Here is a 16,084-nt window from a genome sequence, read left to right as displayed (position 1 = left end):
TGGTGGTCTCACCCCTACACAACAACTCAAAGGATGTTGGTTTAGGGAAAGCAGCTTCAGGTGAGCCTAACCCTGCATGTGAAGTGACGGTTTGGAGAAAGTTTTGTGTGTCATTAGGGAGATTAAACTTGTCACTAAGGGCTTGAAAGGTTAGGAATGTTCTTTTCATCGGGTCCACTAGATCTGCAAAGTGAAACAACCCTGCCTCTACCCAGGGGGAAATGATATCTAGATCATTACTATCAGGGATAGAGGGATTAAAAATAAAGGGAGTTAGAAGGGAGTTGGGGGATATTAATGAATATTTAGTCCTGACAGTTTCCCATATTTTTAATGTGGTTCTCATCGGGCCAAGTAAGTGTTTTAGATTGACCTGATAGTTTGAGTCCCATATCAAAGCACATAAATGGACCGGGGCCGACCACAGCTTCTCTATGTCCGTCCATTTATTATATGCCCGAAATTGTGACCATGATGGAATATTTTTAAGGTGAACTGAATAATAATAGTCAAAGACGTCTGGCAGTGCTAGTCCTCCATAGTTCTTTTTGGCCGTCAAGACAGACAACGCCACCCTGTGGCGTCCCCCCCTCCAAACAAACCTGAGGATGGATGATTGAAAGCCCCTTAATGCTCCCCTAGGTATTAATACTGGCAAAGTTTCCAATAAATAAAGGAATCTGGGCAATACTGACATTTTGACTGCTGCAATCCTGCCAATAAGGGATATCGGGAGACCAGACCATTTTTCCATCTGGGATTTGATGTCTTTAAAGAATTGAGGAAAGTTATGTTTGTAAAGGGCAGAGTATTTAGAGGTAATGCGTACACCTAAATAGGTAATAGCGTTATCCTGCCATCTATACGGATAATTTAGTTTAAGAAGAGAAAGTTGGGTGTCAGGTATGTTAATGGGTAAGGCTTCTGTTTTACCTTCATTTATCTTATATCCTGACATACGGCTATAAGTGTGGATAAGGGAGTGGAGGGAAGGTAGTGAGGTCAGGGGAGTAGAGATGGTTAGCAATACGTCATCAGCAAATAGCGCTATCTTATATTCTCTATGTTTTACCACTATCCCCTTAACATCAGGATTTGCGCGGACAAGGGCCGCTAATGGTTCTATACATAGCACAAATAATAATGGGGACAGAGGACATCCCTGTCTTGTCCCATTATGAATTTTTATTTTTTGAGATGTGGCGTGAGGGAGTCTAACTCGTGCCGTTGGGGATGAGTATAGGTGTGAAATCGCTGTCATAAACGGTCCCGAGACTCCAAAAGCTCGCAAGGTAGATTCCATAAAAGGCCAACTTAAGCGATCAAACGCTTTTTCCGCGTCTAAACTTAACACAAGTCCAGAGGACTTAGTCCTATTTATTACCTCAATGAGATCGACCGTGCGTCTAGTGTTATCTCCAGCTTGTCTATTTAAGGTGAAACCTACTTGGTCTTTATCTATTAATTTCGGAAGAATTAAGCTAAGTCTGTTGGCCAGTATTTTTGTAAATAACTTCAAGTCCGAATTCAATAGTGAAATTGGTCTATAACTAGCACATTCCGAAGGATCCTTACCGGATTTCGGAATGACTGTGATGTAAGATTCTAACATATTTGACGGAATGGGAGTTTCACCTAAGAAGGAGTTGAAAAGGGAGATCATATGTGGAAGTAAGATTTCAGAAAAAGTTTTATAATAAGAGTATGGAAGGCCATCTGGGCCAGGAGACTTGCCATTTGGTAGTTCTTTAATAGTATCTATTATTTCTTCCTGAGAAAATTCTCTGTTTAGATTGGTCAAATCCGATATAGTCATTTTAGGGAGCTTACAAGAATCAAGGTACTTTTTTAATATAGAATCTCTGGTGGTGTGATCTGAGGGTAGTTGGGAAGGTAAATTGTATAAATTAGAATAATATTCCTGAAAAATATTGGCAATTTGTGTTGGATCATAGTGCAATTGTCCCTGGGAATTTTTTATAGCAAAAGGATTTGATTGTGTCTTTTGTGAGTTTAGCTGTGCGGCCAATAGGGTATGAGGTTTATTCGCTTTACTGTAATATGTATGTCTAGTATAAGTTAGCATTTTCTCCACCTGGGCGATTTCACCGTCCTTCAACTGATTTCGCATGAGCACAATCTGTTTTAACCTTCTCAAGGAGGGGTATAAGACCATTCCATCCTCCAGTTTTTTTAGTTTCTTTTTTAGCTCATTCGTAAGAGACGCAGAATTCTTTTTCAGCCGAGAAGACAGCGAAATACAGTGTCCCCTTATGACCGCCTTATGTGCCTCCCATAGGGTATGACTGTTTGTAACACTACCCTCATTCCTTTCAAAGTAATCTTTAAGACACCCTCCAATGGAATCTCTATATTCTAATTTCTTTATTAACAATTCATTCAGTCTCCAATGGCAGGTTTTTCTAGGCGTTGTAGTTGATTTTAATTCCATTATCACTGGAGCATGGTCTGACCATGTTATAGGGAGTATTTTAACATTGTCAACTAATTTGAGGCCTAAAAGATTCCCAAAGAAGGTGTCTATTCTAGAGTGGGTGGAATGAGGATGTGAGAAGAATGTAAACTCTCTGCTATTGGGATTACTTATCCTATAGAGGTCAAAAAGATGGTATTTTCTCACAAGTTTCCGGAAGGCAGTGGAAAGTCGTATTACTGCTGAGGAAGGTGTGTTATGTAGTACTGAATGTCTATCGGTTGTACTCGAGAATGGGATGTTAAAGTCCCCTCCAATTATCAATGTTGTTGGAAGTAACGTTTCCAGTTTGGAAAAGATATTATTCAGGAATGTTATCTGGGATGAATTGGGTGCGTATGTGTTACATATTGTGAGAGGGACTCCTGTCAGTGTACCCGAGACTATAACCCATCTCCCATTAGGATCTAACATTGTGTTTGAAAGCTGAAAAGGACATGTGCGGGATATCAACACAGCCACTCCACCCCTTTTTTTATCCTGTGTAGCAGAAAATACTGTGGGATAGTATCTAGATGCAAATTTAAAAGAACACGATTCATCATGATGCGTTTCTTGGATAAGGGCTATGTCTATTTTTTTAGATTTTAGATCTTTTAAAAGAAGACGTCTTTTTACATCTGTATTTAAGCCCTTTACATTGAGTGTTAAAAAACGCGTCATGGTGAATATGAATCAGGGGAATTCATAATAATGTTCAGTTTCCTACCCCTGATGATCATTGTTGCTAGAGGTAAAGTTCCAGAACGGATCTCCCTAAGTAGACTGGAATCGTCAGGCCTTTCACTGAGACGATCTGATGGAGGAGGTCGGGTCGCACAGGCATGTTGTACTAGTAAAAAAGAAGAAAAGATTAATAGGGAAGAATACAAATCATAAATAGTAAACATATAGATGACTAACATTAGATACAATTCTGTAAATCCAAGGGATAAACCCTTTAGTCTTAAGTTACTGGTAGATGAAATTACCACCTTCAGCTGAAAAAGCTCAAGGGAACACATTACCACCTCAACTTATGGGGAACAGTGGGTGGGCAATCCAAAGCAAGACTTAGAACTGTCTACTTATCGTCTTCACCTCTCGTCACCCTCCACCCCTTATGTTAAACTCTCCCAACATCTGACCAAATAAACAGATAACCTGGTTATGTAACTAAATTCTGTATGGTTAAGCCAGATATTGGGTATCAAAAATTAAGCGGTTATATACTAGAAAAACATGTGTAATTATATTTTTTTTGGCCTTAAATACTTATTGTAATTCTAATAGTAACTCCTGTTTGACTAAAGAAACATTTTGGATAAACTGGGGATGATTTTTATATGTGAAGGGGGACATACTGCATGGACTGGGGATAAGGGGGGGACATCACAGACTGGGGATGATTTCTATGTGTGAAGGGGACATACTGCACGGACTGGGGATAAGGGGGGGGGGACATCACAGACGGGATGATTTCTATGTGTGAAGGGGGACATACTGCACGGACTGGGGATAAGGGGGGGGGGGACGACATCACAGACTGGGGATGATTTTTATATGTGAAGGGGGACATACTGCATGGACTGGGGATAAGGGGGGGACATCACAGACTGGGGATGATTTCTATGTGTGAAGGGGGACATACTGCACGGACTGGGGATAAGGGGGGTGGACGACATCAGACTGGTGATGATTTCTATATGTGAAGGGGACATACTGCATGGACTGGGGATAAGGGGGGGGGGGACATCACAGACTGGGGATGATTTCTATGTGTGAAGGGGACATACTGCACGGGCTGAGGATAAGGGGGGGACATCACAGACTGGTGATGATTTCTATGTGTGAAGGGGACATACTGCACGGACTGGGGATAAGGGGGGGACATCACAGACTGGGGATGATTTCTATGTGTGAAGGGGACATACTGCACGGGCTGAGGATAAGGGGGGGGGGACATCACAGACTGGGGATGATTTCTATGTGTGAAGGGGACATACTGCACAGGCTGGGGATAAGGGGACAACATCACAGACTGGGGATGATTTCTATGTGTGAAGGGGGACATACTGCACAGGCTGGGGATAAGGGGGGTGGACGACATCAGACTGGTGATGATTTCTATGTGTGAAGGGGACATACTGCATGGACTGGGGATAAGGGGGGGGGGACATCACAGACTGGGGATGATTTCTATGTGTGAAGGGGACATACTGCACGTGCTGGGGATAAGGGGGGGGGGACATCACAGACGGGATGATTTCTATGTGTGAAGGGGGACATACTGCACGGACTGGGGATAAGGGGGGGGGACATCACAGACGGGATGATTTCTATGTGTGAAGGGGGACATACTGCACGGACTGGGGATAAGGGGGGGGGGACATCACAGACTGGGGATGATTTTTATATGTGAAGGGGACATACTGCACGGACTGGGGATAAGGGGGGGGACATCACAGACTGGGGATGATTTCTATGTGTGAAGGGGACATACTGCACTGACTGGGGATAAGGGGAGGGGGGACATCACAGACGGGATGATTTCTATGTGTGAAGGGGGACATACTGCACGGACTGGGGATAAGGGGGGGGACGACATCACAGACTGGGGATGATTTTTATATGTGAAGGGGGACATACTGCATGGACTGGGGATAAGGGGGGGACATCACAGACGGGATGATTTCTATGTGTGAAGGGGGACATACTGCACGGACTGGGGATAAGGGGGGGGGGGGAACGACATCACAGTCTGGGGATGATTTCTATTTGAGGGAACTTTGAGGGGAAAAAAAGAGTTGGCGTGCATTACGGTTTGGGCACTTGGGCGCAAAAAGGTTCGCCATCACTGTCCTAGAGTCTAAGCATGCCGCCCATGCTGGATAATAACTCCATTATTTTTGTAACACAGACATATTCCACAATGCTGGGCAGAGATCGTCATCACTCACATTGGTCCATGTAGTTCTTAGCTTAAACCCAATCAAATGCAGGGAGAACATTGGGGGAGATTTATCAAAACCTGTGCAGAGGAAAAGTTGCCCAGTTGCCCATAGCAACCAATCAGATCGCTTCTTTCATTTTTACCAAGGCCTCTGCAAAATGAAAGAAGCGATCTGATTGGTTGCTATGGGCAACTGGACAACATTTCCTCTGCACAGGTTTTGATAAATCTCCCCCAATATCTTTGCTGAATACCATACCTTTTAGGCCATATTTACACACACCGTATGTCTGTTGTTTTTACCTTAAGGGTCTATTCACACGTACATTATTCTGTGCAGATTTGATGCGCAGGATTTTCTGCTGCAGATTTCAATGTAAACTGAATGACTGAACACGGCTTCTAATCCTGCGCATCAAATCTGCGCAAAATACTGTACGTGTGAATAGACCCTGTGAAAAAGCCAGAGAAAATGTCCTGAATAACTGCCAGCACTTTTTACTGCATTTTGGCTTTTATTTAATTTCAGTGGAAATAGCTTTCTTGAGTGTTCGGTATTTTTTGACCGCTTTCATAAAGGATTTTATAAACACAGATAAAAGTGATGAAGAGGGGGGAAAAAATATGTTAAACCTGCATTGCATATTTTTTGTTTTTACTGACTGCTATCTGAGGGGAAAAAAACAAAAACAGATTCACAGAAGAAAACCGTTAGTTTTAACCTACTGGATTTCATCTGCTTTGGGAGGAGGGCGGAGTCTCCATAATTGCCCTCAAGTCATTTGCATGAATTGGGTAAACCAAGATCATTTCGACCAATCATTTCAACCAGGAAGATGTAGGCCAGCCTAAACCTCCAGGACATGGGCAGCGCATCTATCACCACTGGGTTATCCTGACGACAATGAGGGACATTTATCAATCTTTGCTTATGTATTCTTTTTTTTTTAGTAATTTTTTCCATACTTTTTTTTTTGCTTATGTGCGACTTATTTATCAACTGGTTTCAGCCGGTTGATAATTTTCTTTCACGTAAGCAATTTTTCCTTTTTTCCTTTGGTAGTAGCTTTTTCTGCTCCATGTTTGAGCTGGAGTAAATATAGTCAATTTTTAACCCTGTTACCACATTTTTTTGCGCAGTTGCGACTGTCACAGTTAATAAATACCTGACTACCCGTAGTCCATTTTAAAATAATTACTACGAAGTAAATTTTTGGAAAACTTGCTTATCTCGCTTTCCAGTCAAAATGTCACACGAAAAATCGCATAGTCGCAGTTGCGACAATTTTGCGACAATTATAGTAAAGAAAACCTGACTAAACCCGTTGATAAATGTCCATAAAAGTGAGCAAAATCTCACCAGCTTGGTTGTGAACCTTGTTGCCATGGAGTCTCTCTCTGCCGTGCCCCTCTGGAGAGTGACCAGATGAAAGATGTTCGGATGTAGCGACTATTCTCCTGAAGAAAGTCCCCGCCCCAGAGGATCTGCTATAAGGCTGGGTTCACATGAAGTTTTCTCCCATACGGGAGCGCACACGGCAGGTGGGAGCTAAAACCTTGCGCTTCCGTATGCCTTCGTATGTCATTCATTTCAATGAGCCGACCGGAGTGAAACGTTCGGTCAGGTCGACTCATTTGTGCGCTGTAAGCACTGTGGTCAACCACGGTTTTAGGTCCGGTTATAAAAGCACATACGGCGCAAAAATTAGCCGACCGAACGTTTCACTCCGGCCGGCTCATTGAAATGAATGACATACGGGAGCGCATACGAAGGCATACGGGAGCGCGAGGTTTTAGCTCCCCCCTGACGTATGCGAGAAAACGTGATGTGAACCCAGTCCTTACACTGATAGGAGAGTAAGGTCCTTGTGTGCCCATCGAAGGATCAATCTGTTTGAGATCTCGTACATCTATGCTTGTCGATGTAGAAGACTAAAGGCTGCAGAAGACTGGAGACCATCACCAGTCCTACTGTCCGGGTGGACAGAAAAAAAAAAGCACACATTGGGGGTGGTCATCCTCTCTACAGGGGTCTTCTATTTGTTTATGTGTCTTTTTTTAGTCACTAAAAATTCTGCCGGTTCTACCAGTTCGGGTGGGGAAGAATACCCCCATTCTATATTGCTAGGGAATTCTTAGTGTTTTTTTTTTTCTTTCTCGTCTTATGACAGTGGAAGGGTTAACTCTACAGATGCCGCAAGATGAGCAGCTGCCAGACACCTCCAGGTTATGTAAGACAAATCCCAATACAGTGGTCCCTCAAGTTACAATATTAATTGGTTCCAGGATAACCATTGTATGTTGAGACCAGAACTCTATGGAAACCTGGTAATTGGTTCTAATGGCATCAAAATGTCATCCAAAAATAGGAAAAAGTGAGGATTAAAGAAAAATAAGTAGATTAATATAGATAAAGCAAATCCTTACATATAAAAGTAAGAAAGATCTGCTGGGAGCTGTAAATCACTGTCTTTGTAAGTGTTTCCCAAGCAGGGAGCCTCCAGCTGTTGCAAAACTACAACTCCCAGCCTTTGGCTGTCCGGGCATGCTGGGAGTTGTAGTTTTGCAACAGCTGGGGGCACCCTGCTTGGGAAGCCCTGGTCTATGTAGAGGACAGGAGCTTCTTCAGGGTCCCGTACAGTACACAGTGTCCCAAAAAAGTAACATGGAGTCACCCTTACCTGTTGTCCAAAGGAGCAGCTAACCTAATCTGTACTGTAGGGGGAGCTATCAGACACCAATCAGTGCATACACTTCAGTAATACAGGTAAAGAGTAGTACAGAACATGTAATACCTCCCTGTACTGTAGGGGGCGCTACCAGACACCAGTCAGTGCATACACTTCAGTAATACAGGTAAAGAGTACAGAACATGTGATACCTTCCTGTACTGTAGGGGGCGCTACCAGACACCAATCAGTGCATACACTTCAGTAATACAGGTAAAGAGTAGTACAGAACATGTAATACCTCCCTGTACTGTAGGGGGCGCTACCAGACACCAGTCAGTGCATGCACTTCAGTAATACAGGTAAAGAGTACAGAACATGTAATACCTTCCTGTACTGTAGGGGGCGCTACCAGACCCCAGTCAGTGCATACACTTCAGTAATACAGGTAAAGACTAGTACAGAACATGTAATACCTTCCTGTACTGTAGGGGGCGCTACCAGACACCAGTCAGTGCATACACTTCAGTAATACAGGGGTTATACCAGTGAATGCCCATTCTGATTGGTCAGTTCTTCCAGCCATTGACAGATATCACAGATCTGGACTGTCTGTAGCATTGTATGTTGAGTCTGGTTTCAACTTACGATGGTCCAGAAAAGACCGTTGTATGTTGAAACTACTGCATACACTTCAGTAATACAGGTAAAGAGTACAGAACATGTAATACCTTCCTGTACTGTAGGGGGCGCTACCAGACCCCAGTCAGTGCATGCACTTCAGTAATACAGGTAAAGAGTAGTACAGAACATGTAATGCCTCCCTGTACTGTAGGAGGCGCTACCAGACACCAGTCAGTGCATACACTTCAGTAATACAGGTAAAGACTAGTACAGAACATGTAATACCTCCCTGTACTGTAGGGGGCGCTACCAGACACCAGTCAGTGCATACACTTCAGTAATACAGGTAAAGAGTACAGAACATGTAATACCTTCCTGTACTGTAGGGGGCGCTACCAGACACCAGTCAGTGCATACACTTCAGTAATACAGGTAAAGAGTAGTACAGAACATGTAATACCTCCCTGTACTGTAGGGGGCGCTACCAGACATCAGTCAGTGCATACACTTCAGTAATACAGGGGTTATACCAGTGAATGCCCATTCTGATTGGTCAGTTCTTCCAGCCATTGACAGATATCACAGATCTGGACTGTCTGTAGCATTGTATGTTGAGTCTGGTTTCAACTTACGATGGTCCAGAAAAGACCGTTGTATGTTGAAACTATTGTATGTTGAGGCATCACTGTACATATAGAAAGCTTATTCCGGTACAGAATGGCTTCCCTGCAGCAGATAATGATATGCAGTCAATCACTGGGCTGGGGGGAGGAGCTTACAGGGAAGGGCGGGAAATAAAGGTGGAGAGACAAGTATCTGTTTACAAGCAGCTGATTGGTGGGTGAGGTCAGGGGCGGAGCTTCTTATCCAGAGCCGCTTCCAGTTTTCTCGTTCTCTCTCATTCACTCCCTAATGCTCGGGCTGTGCACGTCTGCCGCAGAATGACGATGTATAATACAGCACGTAATTGTGATGCTACACAGGCGTACTGGTTTCTCAACCAGTGTGCCTCCAGCTGTTACAAAACTACAACTCCCAGCATGCTCGGGCAGCCTTTGGCTTATAAGACACAAAAAAACGTATATATAGTAGTACATCAAATTGGGAACATGCAAGATAAAACCATTATGGGGGCAGACATTGCTCTATGCTTGTTGTCTGCAGTAGAGAGGAGCGAACTTACAGTAAATTCGATTCGTCACGAACTTCTCGGCTCGGCAGTTGCTGACTTTATCCTGCATAAATTAGTTCAGCTTTCCGGTGCTCCGGTGGGCTGTAAAAGGTGGATACAGTCCTAGGAGACTCTTTCCTAGGAATATATCCACCTCTTCCAGCCCACTGGAGCACCTGAAAGCTGAACTAATTTATGCAGGATAAGTCATCAACTGCCGAGCCGAGAAGTTTGTGACGAATCGAATTTACTGTAAGTTCGCTCATCTCTAGTCTCCAGTAAATATAGCCAACTTAGTATTACAGTCTCTTAGCTGTTACAGAACTACAACTCTTAGCATGCCCTGTACTGACATACTGATGTATTATTGGGAGTAGAATTTATAATGCAAAGCAATCCCTCAGGGCGACAGTCAACTTATAGGCCCGTAAATGTATAGCATGTTGCTGCTTATAGTGCTCCATTCACTCTGTAAATGTATAGCATGTTGCTGCTTATAGTGCTCCATTCACTCTGTAAATGTATAGCATGTTGCTGCTTATAGTGCTCCATTCACTCTAAAGCAAAGCTACAGTGTAAAGCATGAGGGAGGCTGCAGAAGTCGAGCTGTGGTACTACTACCTGTCCCTGAAGATACCCAATAATCTGCCCTGGTGGGGAGGGGGGGTATAAAATATGGTTTACTTGCTGTTGGAGGAAACAAGAATTTCTTCCTTCCAGAAGAGAGCTACTTCGCTAAATTTTTGGTGAACCACGTTTAGATCAGCATTTACTCAACGAGGGTGTATCCGGCTATTGCAAAACTACAACACCCAGCATGCCCGGACAGCCGACGTTGTTGTTTTGCAACAGCTGGAGACACCCTGGTTGAGTAAACAATGACTTAAAGTGTACCTGTCGCTTTAAAAAACAATTATAATTTTTATATATATATATATATATATATATATATATATATACACACACATATATATGTACACACACATAAACATATATATATACACATACACACACTAATTTATTTATTTTTTTATGAAAAAGTAAGCTATATGCTATCACATGATTTTTTTTTTTATATATAAATATTTACAATGAGATCCTATGGCTGACAGATGCTGCTGTATCCAGCAACCAATGGACAAAGACTATTCACATCCACAGTTCTTTCCTTGGAATGTTCCGAAGTGTTCTAGTATTTTAGGGTATTATGCGCTTTTCCTTCTTTACAGATCTTTAAGAAGGAAACTGGCAAAACAAAACAGTCCCAAAAGCAAAAATATAAGTGGAAAACTAGTTGGTTTTTCAACAGCTGGAGGCACGCTGGTTTGAAAACACTGATGTGGGACAATATATTATATATATATATATATATATATATATATATATATGCTATTTATGGTAGGGCCAAACATGCCGTATTTTTCTCCCCATTGACGTCAAGGGGTAGCAAAATACGCAGCTGATTTTGCCACCCATCGACTTCAATGGGTAGGAAAATGTGCTGCAGCAGAATCCGGCACATGTGACCCTACCCTAAAAGTTAATTTGTTACGTAAGAGACTTGCTAAATTGCACACACCGTGCATTAAGGCTTAGAAGGGGTTGTCCAGTGATCACAGTCAATTTCTCACTGTCAGGATACAAAAATAAACATTAACGCCCCTTCCGCCACTCCCTCTTCATTCCGGTACTGGGGTGCCCCATCAGTGACCGGTGACTCTGCTTTCCCTCCCAAGCGTCTACAACCAGGGAAATTGACCGCACCGCTCGCCTATCATTAAAGGGGTACTCCGCCCCTAGATATCTTGTCCCCTATCCAAAGGACAGGGCATAAGATGTCAGATCGCGGAGGTCCCACTGCTGGGGACCCCCGGGATCTCTGTTGCAGCACCCACCTGTACGGCTTCCGACCACAATGGCAGAAGAGCGTGACGTCACGACTACGCCCCGAGTGACATCACACCCCGCCCCCTCAATGCAAGTCTATGGGAGGTCCATCACGCCACCTCCCATAGACTTGCAGTGAGGAGGCGGGGCGTGACATCACACTGGGAGGAGTCGTGATGTCACGCTCTTCCGCCATTGTGGTCGGGATCCGAAGCCTCCAGCGTTGCCGGAACCCGTACAGGTGGGTGCTGCAACCGAGATCCCAGGGGTCCCCAGCAGCGGGATCCCCGCGATCTGACATCTTATCCCCTATCCAAAGGGTGGAGTACCCCTTTAAACAAGGCAGGACATAGCTGTGGCCAGTGAGTGGTGGTGTAATGTCATATATATATATAGCTCCGGCCGGATCCATTGAAGCAGACTGGAGAAACGTGGGAGCAGCGAGAGGTAAAGGGCTTATTATTTTGTAAGCAGCATGGGGACAATAACAAATTAAAGGGGTATTCCAGGATTTTTTTTTTTTTATTTGACTATGCTACAGGGGCTGTAAAGTTAGTGTAGTTCATAATATAGTGTCTGTACCTGTGTGTGAGGGTTTGCTCACAATTCTTCTGTGATTTTCACCCCAATATTTATTTTTAACAGCATACAAAATGACTGTTGTCTCAGATTTTTCCCAGGTTGCAATGCGATGACAGCTGATGACAGGGAGCCTGTCTGCTTCAATGGGTGGAGGGATCGCTTGGTGGGAGAAAGATCAATCTGCAACTAATGCAACAGCTGTAGGCACCCTGATTGAAAACCACAGGTCTTTGAATGGATGCAGCTCATTTATGTTTCAATGGGTGGGTGGCTGATGTGTGGGAGGGAGGAAAATGGAATTTATGGGATTTGTAGTAAAAAAAAAAAAGTCAAACAGGAATTACTTGTTCACAAAAAGCTAGCCCCAGTGTTATGGTAATCTCACAACATAGCCATTTAGCCCCAAGACAAGCGCAGATCCTTCCTAAGCATGTCCATTACTGTCTGCCAGGTACGTACTAAAATCACCTTATGGTGGATAATTCCTTTAAGAGTTTCCTCTAAATAAGCCCGTTGTCAAGTCTAATCCAGCCATACATTTTATTTACATTGTAGCATTTGATATCTCCATAAAAATAGCAATAGTCACTAGTGTAAGAGTTGAGAGGTAGGGCCCAAGGTCCACTATACTCCAGGGCCACAGTGACTTTATTCATGTAGGTCATTGCTTCCCAACAAAGGTGCCTCAAACTGCTGCAAAACTACAACTATCAGCATGCTGGGAGTTGTAGTTTTGCAACAGCTGGAGGCACCCTAGTTGGGAAACACTGACCTAGGTCATGCCGTTGATAGTCCCACAGTGGACCTGTGTAGTACTACTGCACAGTGTTAATAAACAGCATTATGAAAGCTAACAGTCTCTTTGTGACTGATGCACTTAAAGAAAACTACAATTATACACTGAACTATACCGGCCCAATGGCTGCTCTTTTGGTCTCCGTCAGGGGGATTAGAGTCTATAGATACATTTCATTTATGTGCTGAAATAGAGTGAAGGTCACCTGACAACCCTTCGCAATAGAGCTTCATATTAAAACATCAAACTTACCGTCATTTCCAGCCATTGGACATTTTTTTTTTTTTTTTTTTTTAAAGAATTGAACCTTTAAGTAGGTAGGGGTTAAATGTAAATTTACCCAGAGCTTACAACCACATCTTATCGCCAGCAATGATTTACACCCCCTCCTTAAAGGGGTACACCCCTGGAACTTTTTATTTATTTTTTTAAAGCAACTGGTGCTAGAAAGTTAAACAGATTTGTAAATTACTTCTATTAAAAAATCTTAATCCTTCCAGTACTTTTTTTTTTTTCGGGGCTGCACACTACAGAGGAAATTCTTTTCTTTTGGGATTTCTCTTCTGTCACGACCACAGTGCTCTCTGCTGACCATAGAAGGAGAAAATCCCCACGGCAAACATGCTGCTGTGGACAGTTCCTAAAATGGACAGCAGAGAGCACTGTGGTCGTGACGGAAGAGAAATCCAAAAAGAAAAGAATTTCCTCTGTAGTATACAGCCCCTAAAGTACTGGAAGGATTAAGATTTTTTTTTTATTGAAGTAATTTACAAATCTGTTTAACTTTCTTGCACCAGTTTATTTAAAAAATAAATAAAAATAAAAAAACGGGAGTACCCCTTTAAAAAGGAAAACCGTCATCCTGTTCACTAAACCCAATCCTAAACCCACTGGGTTATATTGCGGGTGAACAGGAGTCTGATGAGGGGGTCACTGACTACAATACGTACCTTCCATCCGGAGATATGTCCCACCAAAGATTCCCTTCTATCTTCTCTGGGGGCCCCGCTGGCTCAATTTGAATAATTGTCTGCGACTCCACATCCTAGTGATGTGGAATCACTGGTCACATGATCGTCCGCGCCGACTGAGCCCTCATGTGACCAGCGACAATGAATATTCAAATGTAGCTGACGGGGCCCCGCCTCCAGCGCGCACTTCAGAGAAGACAGAAGCAGATCTTCAGTGGGACATATCTCCGGACGGAAGGTACGAATTATAGTCAGTGACCCCCCCTCATCGGACTCCTGATCACCCACAATATAAGCCAGTGTTTTGGGTTTAGTGTGGGTGACCAGGATGCCCGTTTTACTTTAAACATTGCCCTCTTCTCTAGAGGATTGGCTAGATCAGAAGACACTAGATCCTCTACCTAAAAGGGAGCAAACCTTTTACAATAAATAGTTGTATTTTACTACAAGCTCTGACCATCTACATGACGCCGTATCGAATCCGAAATATCAGGCACATCCAGTAGTAGAATATGGCACTCGATCAATTTACTGGTGCTCAAGTAGGATCCCACTCCTTAGAATTAGAGATGAGCGAACTTACAGTAAATTCGATTCGTCACAAACTTCTCGGCTCGGCAGTTGACTTTTCCTGCATAAATTAGTTCAGCTTTCCGGTGGGCTGGAAAAGGTGGATACAGTCCTAGGAGACACAGTCCTAGGAGACTCTTTCCTAGGACTGTATCCACCTTTTCCAGCCCACCGGAGCACCGGAAAGCTGAACTAATTTATGCAGGAAAAGCCATCAACTGCCGAGCCGAGAAGTTCGTGACGAATCGAATTTACCGTAAGTTCGCTCATCTCTACTTAGAATCCTAGAACAAAAAAAAACTTGGCACCCAAATAATGCGAATCCAAAATTATAGAGGTTTCGGTCAAACATTGACCTTCATCAGATCCAGGATTGCTGAGGAGTAATCTACAGCAACTAAAAGGTCGCTCCTCTTATATGCCGCCTCCACGGCTTTAGGGTGCGTTCACACGCTTTTTGTTTTTGCGGGTTTTCTGCTGCGTATTTGAAAGGGGAGCGGGCTCTTCTCGGCTGTCCGCAGCAGATTTTCCACGGAGGAATTTACGCTGCGGAAAATCCGCCGAAAGCCCCGTTGAGGTCAGTAGGGACTGCGGTGGATTTTCTGCTTCGGACAGCCGAGAAGAGCCCGCCCCCGTTCAAATACGCAGAGGAAAACCCGCAAGAACAAATAGCGTGGGAAAACCCGCAAGAACAAATAGCGAGTGAAAGCACCCTTAGGCAATTTCTTACACCTACCTCCGCAGCAATCATGGATCTGATGAAGGTCAATGTTTGACCGAAACGTTATCTCTAATTTTGGATTGCACATGAAATAAACCTCATTCGCATTATTTGAGTGCCAAGTTTTTTGTTCTATGATTCACAGTCACTTCCACCACAATGCCCATCAGAATGGTCCTTTTCTCATTCACTTAGGGCAGTGGTTTCAAACTGTGGCCCCTCCAGATGTTGCAAAACTTCAACTCCCAGCATGCCCGGACAGCCAACGGCTGTCCGGGCATGCTGGGAGTTGAAGTTTTGCAACATCTGGAGGGCCACAGTTTGAGACCACTGATTAGGGGCAATGCTTGTAAACCACTAAAAGGGCACAAAAAAATAAAATAAAAAAAAAGGGCATCTTTGGGGTGCAGTTCTCTGTCCAAAACCAAAGACTACATCAGGGCTTTTCCCGAAGGTATATGGTTACTTTCTGCGGGACTCAGAAGTCCAAGTAAATCCGTTTTTTTTCTTTATAAGGGTGAATTGATAAGATGCCGTCATGTCACGTATGAGTACATTGGTTTGGGCGCTTAGTTGGCACATATGCACCTCATTTTAGGTTTATTTCCCCCAATTAAAAGGAGTACTCCGCTGCTCAGCGTTTGTAACAAACTGTTCCGAGCGCTGG

Source organism: Hyla sarda, chromosome 8 (assembly GCF_029499605.1).
Source record: "Hyla sarda isolate aHylSar1 chromosome 8, aHylSar1.hap1, whole genome shotgun sequence".
In the NCBI taxonomy this organism is placed as follows: Eukaryota; Metazoa; Chordata; class Amphibia; order Anura; family Hylidae; genus Hyla; species Hyla sarda.
Note: the sequence above shows the minus strand (reverse complement) of the source record.